Raw genomic sequence first — 6,000 nt, 5'->3', positions numbered from 1 at the left:
TGTTTTCATCATCTCTAAAAGAAACTTCCTATCTTAAAAATGGGAATTTCACTTGCATGAAACCTCAAATTTACCTTGGCTACGTCTTTACTCATAGTGCAGTTGTGAGATGAAGAATGTCTTCTGTATATGGGCCAAAAAGGAAGAAAGATGGCATCAAGCATGACCACTTAAATTCAGTGGATTTTATTTTGAAATTCCTCCTCTTTATGCATCTGACTCGCTAAGCAGGCTTTCTAAAGTATCACACCTTTTTGTCCTTTGGCTTAGTTGGTCTAAGCGCCTGTTTAGTAAACAGAAAATCTTGATTTCGAACGTCAGCAGTGGTTTTCTTTCTTCATCTAAGTTTGGGTCATTTTAGCCAAAAAAAAGTGGACTTTTGTTCTTGTATGACATTAAACAAGTCTTTACCACAGTCATAACATAGTGCAGTTGTGAGAAAAAAAATCTATGCTGTCGAAACGCTTAAAAAGGAATTAGACGATATAACTTTCTTTAGAGAATAAAGGATGGCATCAAGCATTTCAAAATAAAACCAGTGGAATTACACTTCTAACTCTGCAAAGTTTGATAGCAGCTTTCTTAAAAAGGAAGATAAACTTTCAAGCTTGTCGTATCTACCGCTTTGGCTAGAAATGAAAACAAAACAATACACCATGAAACAAGCAGATTAAACCGACGAGGATGGGATTCAAACCAATGCAAGCAGAGCACAATGGATTAGCAGTCGATCGCCTAAACCACTCGGCCACCTCGTCTACATGGCGCACATGCGCTAAGGAGAAAAGATGTAATGATTATTTTTACGGGTCAGTGTGTTTTCGTTGAAGATATTACAGTGTCTATTCTTTACAGTTAGATTGGGGCAAACTCTTTTGGCCCTGCTGTGGCATTCCTTCAATCTGCCTATTCTGTGTCATAACTTGGAAGAAAAACAAGTACCAAATTGAAGCTGTGCTAGAAGATGGATCATTCAATTATGGAACTTCAAAACCCAAGGCCTTGTCATCGATCCAGATTCTATTGCATTTTGCAAATTGTCAATGTCGTTGAATGAATGCTATTCATAATTTACTTGGTTTCTTAATTGTCTTGACTGAGAATGAAATCCTGTTCCACGTTTCTGTGTGCACGGAATGAAACTCAACTCAATGTTGTCTTGTTAAGTTAACCACTTGAAAGGTTTGATCGGTGCTTACATCTTCCCTAGATTTCATAGGCTTTCCAGCTTGTGGTGCTGTGGCTTAGTTGGTTAAAGCGCCTGTCTAGTAAACAGGAGATCCTGAGTTCGAATCTCCGCAGTGCCTTGTTTTCATCATCTCAATAAGAAACTTATCTTAAAAATGAGAATTTCACTTGCATGAAACCTCAAATTTACCTTGGCTACGTCTTTACTCATAGTGCAGTTGTGAGATGAAGAATGTCTTCTGTATATGGGCCAAAAAGGAAGAAAGATGGCATCAAGCATGACCACTTAAATTCAGTGGATTTTATTTTGAAATTCCTCCTCTTTATGCATCTGACTCGCTAAGCAGGCTTTCTAAAGTATCACACCCTTTTGTCCTTTGGCTTAGTTGGTCTAAGCGCCTGTTTAGTAAACAGAAAATCTTGATTTCGAACGTCAGCAGTGGTTTTCTTTCTTCATCTCAGTTTGGGTCATTTTAGCCAAAAAAAAGTGGACTTTTGTTCTTGTATGACATTAAACAAGTCTTTACCACAGTCATAACATAGTGCAGTTGAGAGAAAAAAAATTTCTGCTGTCGAAACGCTTAAAAAGGAATTAGACGATATAACTTTCTTTAGAGAATGAAGGATGGCATCAAGCATTTCAAAATAAAACCAGTGGAATTACACTTCTAACTCTGCAAAGTTTGATAGCAGCTTTCTTAAAAAGGAAGATAAACTTTCAAGCTTGACGTATCTACCGCTTTGGCTAGAAATGAAAACAAAACAATACAACATGAAACAAGCAGATTTAACCGACGAGGATGGGATTCAAACCCATGCATGCAGAGCACAATGGATTAGCAGTCCATCGCCTTAACCACTCGGCCACCTCGTCCACATGGCGCACATGTGCTAAGGAGAAAAGATGTAAAGATTATTTTTACGGGTCAGTGTGTTTTCGTTGACGATATTTCAGTGTCTATTCTTTACAGTTAGATTGGGGCAAACTCTTTTGGCCCTGCTGTGGCATTCCTTCAATCTGCCTATTCTGTCATAACTTGGAAGAAAAACAAGTACCAAATTGAAGCTGTGCTAGAAGATGGATCATTCAATTATGGAACTTCAAAACCCAAGGCCTTGTCATCGATCCAGATTCTATTGCATTTTGCAAATTGTCAATGTCGTTAAATGAATGCTATTCATAATTTACTTGGTTTCTTAATTGTCATGACTGAGAATGAAATCCTGTTCCACGTTTCTGTGTGCACGGAATGAAACTCAACTCAATGTTGTCTTGTTAAGTTAACCACTTGAAAGGTTTGATCGGTGCTTACATCTTCCCTAGATTTCATAGGCTTTCCAGCTTGTGGTGCTGTGGCTTAGTTGGTTAAAGCGCCTGTCTAGTAAACAGGAGATCCTGAGTTCGAATCTCCGCAGTGCCTTGTTTTCATCATCTCTAAAAGAAACTTCCTATCTTAAAAATGGGAATTTCACTTGCATGAAACCTCTAATTTACCTTGGCTACGTCTTTACTCATAGTGCAGTTGTGAGATGAAGAATGTCTTCTGAATATGGGCCAAAAAGGAAGAAAGATGGCATCAAGCATGACCACTTAAATTCAGTGGATTTTATTTTGAAATTCCTCCTCTTTATGCATCTGACTCGCTAAGCAGGCTTTCTAAAGTATCACACCTTTTTGTCCTTTGGCTTAGTTGGTCTAAGCGCCTGTTTAGTAAACAGAAAATCTTGATTTCGAACGTCAGCAGTGGTTTTCTTTCTTCATCTCAGTTTGGGTCATTTTAGCCAAAAAAAAGTGGACTTTTGTTCTTGTATGACATTAAACAAGTCTTTACCACAGTCATAACATAGTGCAGTTGAGAGAAAAAAAATTTCTGCTGTCGAAACGCTTAAAAAGGAATTAGACGATATAACTTTCTTTAGAGAATGAAGGATGGCATCAAGCATTTCAAAATAAAACCAGTGGAATTACACTTCTAACTCTGCAAAGTTTGATAGCAGCTTTCTTAAAAAGGAAGATAAACTTTCAAGCTTGACGTATCTACCGCTTTGGCTACAAATGAAAACAAAACAATACAACATGAAACAAGCAGATTTAACCGACGAGGATGGGATTCAAACCCATGCATGCAGAGCACAATGGATTAGCAGTCCATCGCCTTAACCACTCGGCCACCTCGTCTACATGGCGCACATGTGCTAAGGAGAAAAGATGTAATGATTATTTTTACGGGTCAGTGTGTTTTCGTTGACGATATTTCAGTGTCTATTCTTTACAGTTAGATTGGGGCAAACTCTTTTGGCCCTGCTGTGGCATTCCTTCAATCTGCCTATTCTGTCATAACTTGGAAGAAAAACAAGTACCAAATTGAAGCTGTGCTAGAAGATGGATCATTCAATTATGGAACTTCAAAACCCAAGGCCTTGTCATCGATCCAGATTCTATTGCATTTTGCAAATTGTCAATGTCGTTAAATGAATGCTATTCATAATTTACTTGGTTTCTTAATTGTCATGACTGAGAATGAAATCCTGTTCCACGTTTCTGTGTGCACGGAATGAAACTCAACTCAATGTTGTCTTGTTAAGTTAACCACTTGAAAGGTTTGATCGGTGCTTACATCTTCCCTAGATTTCATAGGCTTTCCAGCTTGTGGTGCTGTGGCTTAGTTGGTTAAAGCGCCTGTCTAGTAAACAGGAGATCCTGAGTTCGAATCTCAGCAGTGCCTTGTTTTCATCATCTCAAAAAGAAACTTCCTATCTTAAAAATGGGAATTTCACTTGCATGAAACCTCAAATTTACCTTGGCTACGTCTTTACTCATAGTGCAGTTGTGAGATGAAGAATGTCTTCTGTATATGGGCCAAAAAGGAAGAAAGATGGCATCAAGCATGACCACTTAAATTCAGTGGATTTTATTTTGAAATTCCTCCTCTTTATGCATCTGACTCGCTAAGCAGGCTTTCTAAAGTATCACACCTTTTTGTCCTTTGGCTTAGTTGGTCTAAGCGCCTGTTTAGTAAACAGAAAATCTTGATTTCGAACGTCAGCAGTGGTTTTCTTTCTTCATCTCAGTTTGGGTCATTTTAGCCCAAAAAAAGTGGACTTTTGTTCTTGTATGACATTAAACAAGTCTTTACCACAGTCATAACATAGTGCAGTTGAGAGAAAAAAAATTTCTGCTGTCGAAACGCTTAAAAAGGAATTAGACGATATAACTTTCTTTAGAGAATGAAGGATGGCATCAAGCATTTCAAAATAAAACCAGTGGAATTACACTTCTAACTCTGCAAAGTTTGATAGCAGCTTTCTTAAAAAGGAAGATAAACTTTCAAGCTTGACGTATCTACCGCTTTGGCTAGAAATGAAAACAAAACAATACAACATGAAACAAGCAGATTTAACCGACGAGGATGGGACTCAAACCCATGCATGCAGAGCACAATGGATTAGCAGTCCATCGCCTTAACCACTCGGCCACCTCGTCTACATGGCGCACATGTGCTAAGGAGAAAAGATGTAATGATCATTTTTACGGGTCAGTGTGTTTTCGTTGTTGATATTTCAGTGTCTATTCTTTACAGTTAGATTGGGGCAAACTCTTTTGGCCCTGCTGTGGCATTCCTTCAATCTGCCTATTCTGTCATAACTTGGAAGAAAAACAAGTACCAAATTGAAGCTGTGCTAGAAGATGGATCATTCAATTATGGAACTTCAAAACCCAAGGCCTTGTCATCGATCCAGATTCTATTGCATTTTGCAAATTGTCAATGTCGTTAAATGAATGCTATTCATAATTTACTTGGTTTCTTAATTGTCATGACTGAGAATGAAATCCTGTTCCACGTTTCTGTGTGCACGGAATGAAACTCAACTCAATGTTGTCTTGTTAAGTTAACCACTTGAAAGGTTTGATCGGTGCTTACATCTTCCCTAGATTTCATAGGCTTTCCAGCTTGTGGTGCTGTGGCTTAGTTGGTTAAAGCGCCTGTCTAGTAAACAGGAGATCCTGTCAGTGTGTTTTCGTTGACGATATTTCAGTGTCTATTCTTTACAGTTAGATTGGGGCAAACTCTTTTGGCCCTGCTGTGGCATTCCTTCAATCTGCCTATTCTGTCATAACTTGGAAGAAAAACAAGTACCAAATTGAAGCTGTGCTAGAAGATGGATCATTCAATTATGGAACTTCAAAACCCAAGGCCTTGTCATCGATCCAGATTCTATTGCATTTTGCAAATTGTCAATGTCGTTAAATGAATGCTATTCATAATTTACTTGGTTTCTTAATTGTCATGACTGAGAATGAAATCCTGTTCCACGTTTCTGTGTGCACGGAATGAAACTCAACTCAATGTTGTCTTGTTAAGTTAACCACTTGAAAGGTTTGATCGGTGCTTACATCTTCCCTAGATTTCATAGGCTTTCCAGCTTGTGGTGCTGTGGCTTAGTTGGTTAAAGCGCCTGTCTAGTAAACAGGAGATCCTGAGTTCGAATCTCAGCAGTGCCTTGTTTTCATCATCTCTAAAAGAAACTTCCTATCTTAAAAATGGGAATTTCACTTGCATGAAACCTCAAATTTACCTTGGCTACGTCTTTACTCATAGTGCAGTTGTGAGATGAAGAATGTCTTCTGTATATGGGCCAAAAAGGAAGAAAGATGGCATCAAGCATGACCACTTAAATTCAGTGGATTTTATTTTGAAATTCCTCCTCTTTATGCATCTGACTCGCTAAGCAGGCTTTCTAAAGTATCACACCTTTTTGTCCTTTGGCTTAGTTGGTCTAAGCGCCTGTTTAGTAAACAGAAAATCTTGA

The 6,000-nt window shown here is 38.4% G+C and overlaps 2 non-coding genes across 2 annotated transcripts; both read left to right on the top strand.

The window, feature by feature from the left end:
* Positions 1 to 3,840: 3,840 nt before the first annotated feature.
* On the top strand, positions 3,841 to 3,914 carry TRNAT-AGU (transfer RNA threonine (anticodon AGU)). Its single transcript has one exon. It is a non-coding gene; the product is annotated as a tRNA-Thr (tRNA).
* Positions 3,915 to 5,618: 1,704 nt separating this feature from the next.
* TRNAT-AGU (transfer RNA threonine (anticodon AGU)) lies at positions 5,619 to 5,692 on the top strand. Its single transcript has one exon. It is a non-coding gene; the product is annotated as a tRNA-Thr (tRNA).
* Positions 5,693 to 6,000: the final 308 nt, after the last annotated feature.

The sequence above is a fragment of the Ranitomeya imitator genome, chromosome 7 (genome assembly GCF_032444005.1).
Source record: "Ranitomeya imitator isolate aRanImi1 chromosome 7, aRanImi1.pri, whole genome shotgun sequence".
NCBI classification, from domain to species: domain Eukaryota; kingdom Metazoa; phylum Chordata; class Amphibia; order Anura; family Dendrobatidae; genus Ranitomeya; species Ranitomeya imitator.
Note: the sequence above shows the minus strand (reverse complement) of the source record. Positions and strands in the feature narration are given on the sequence as shown.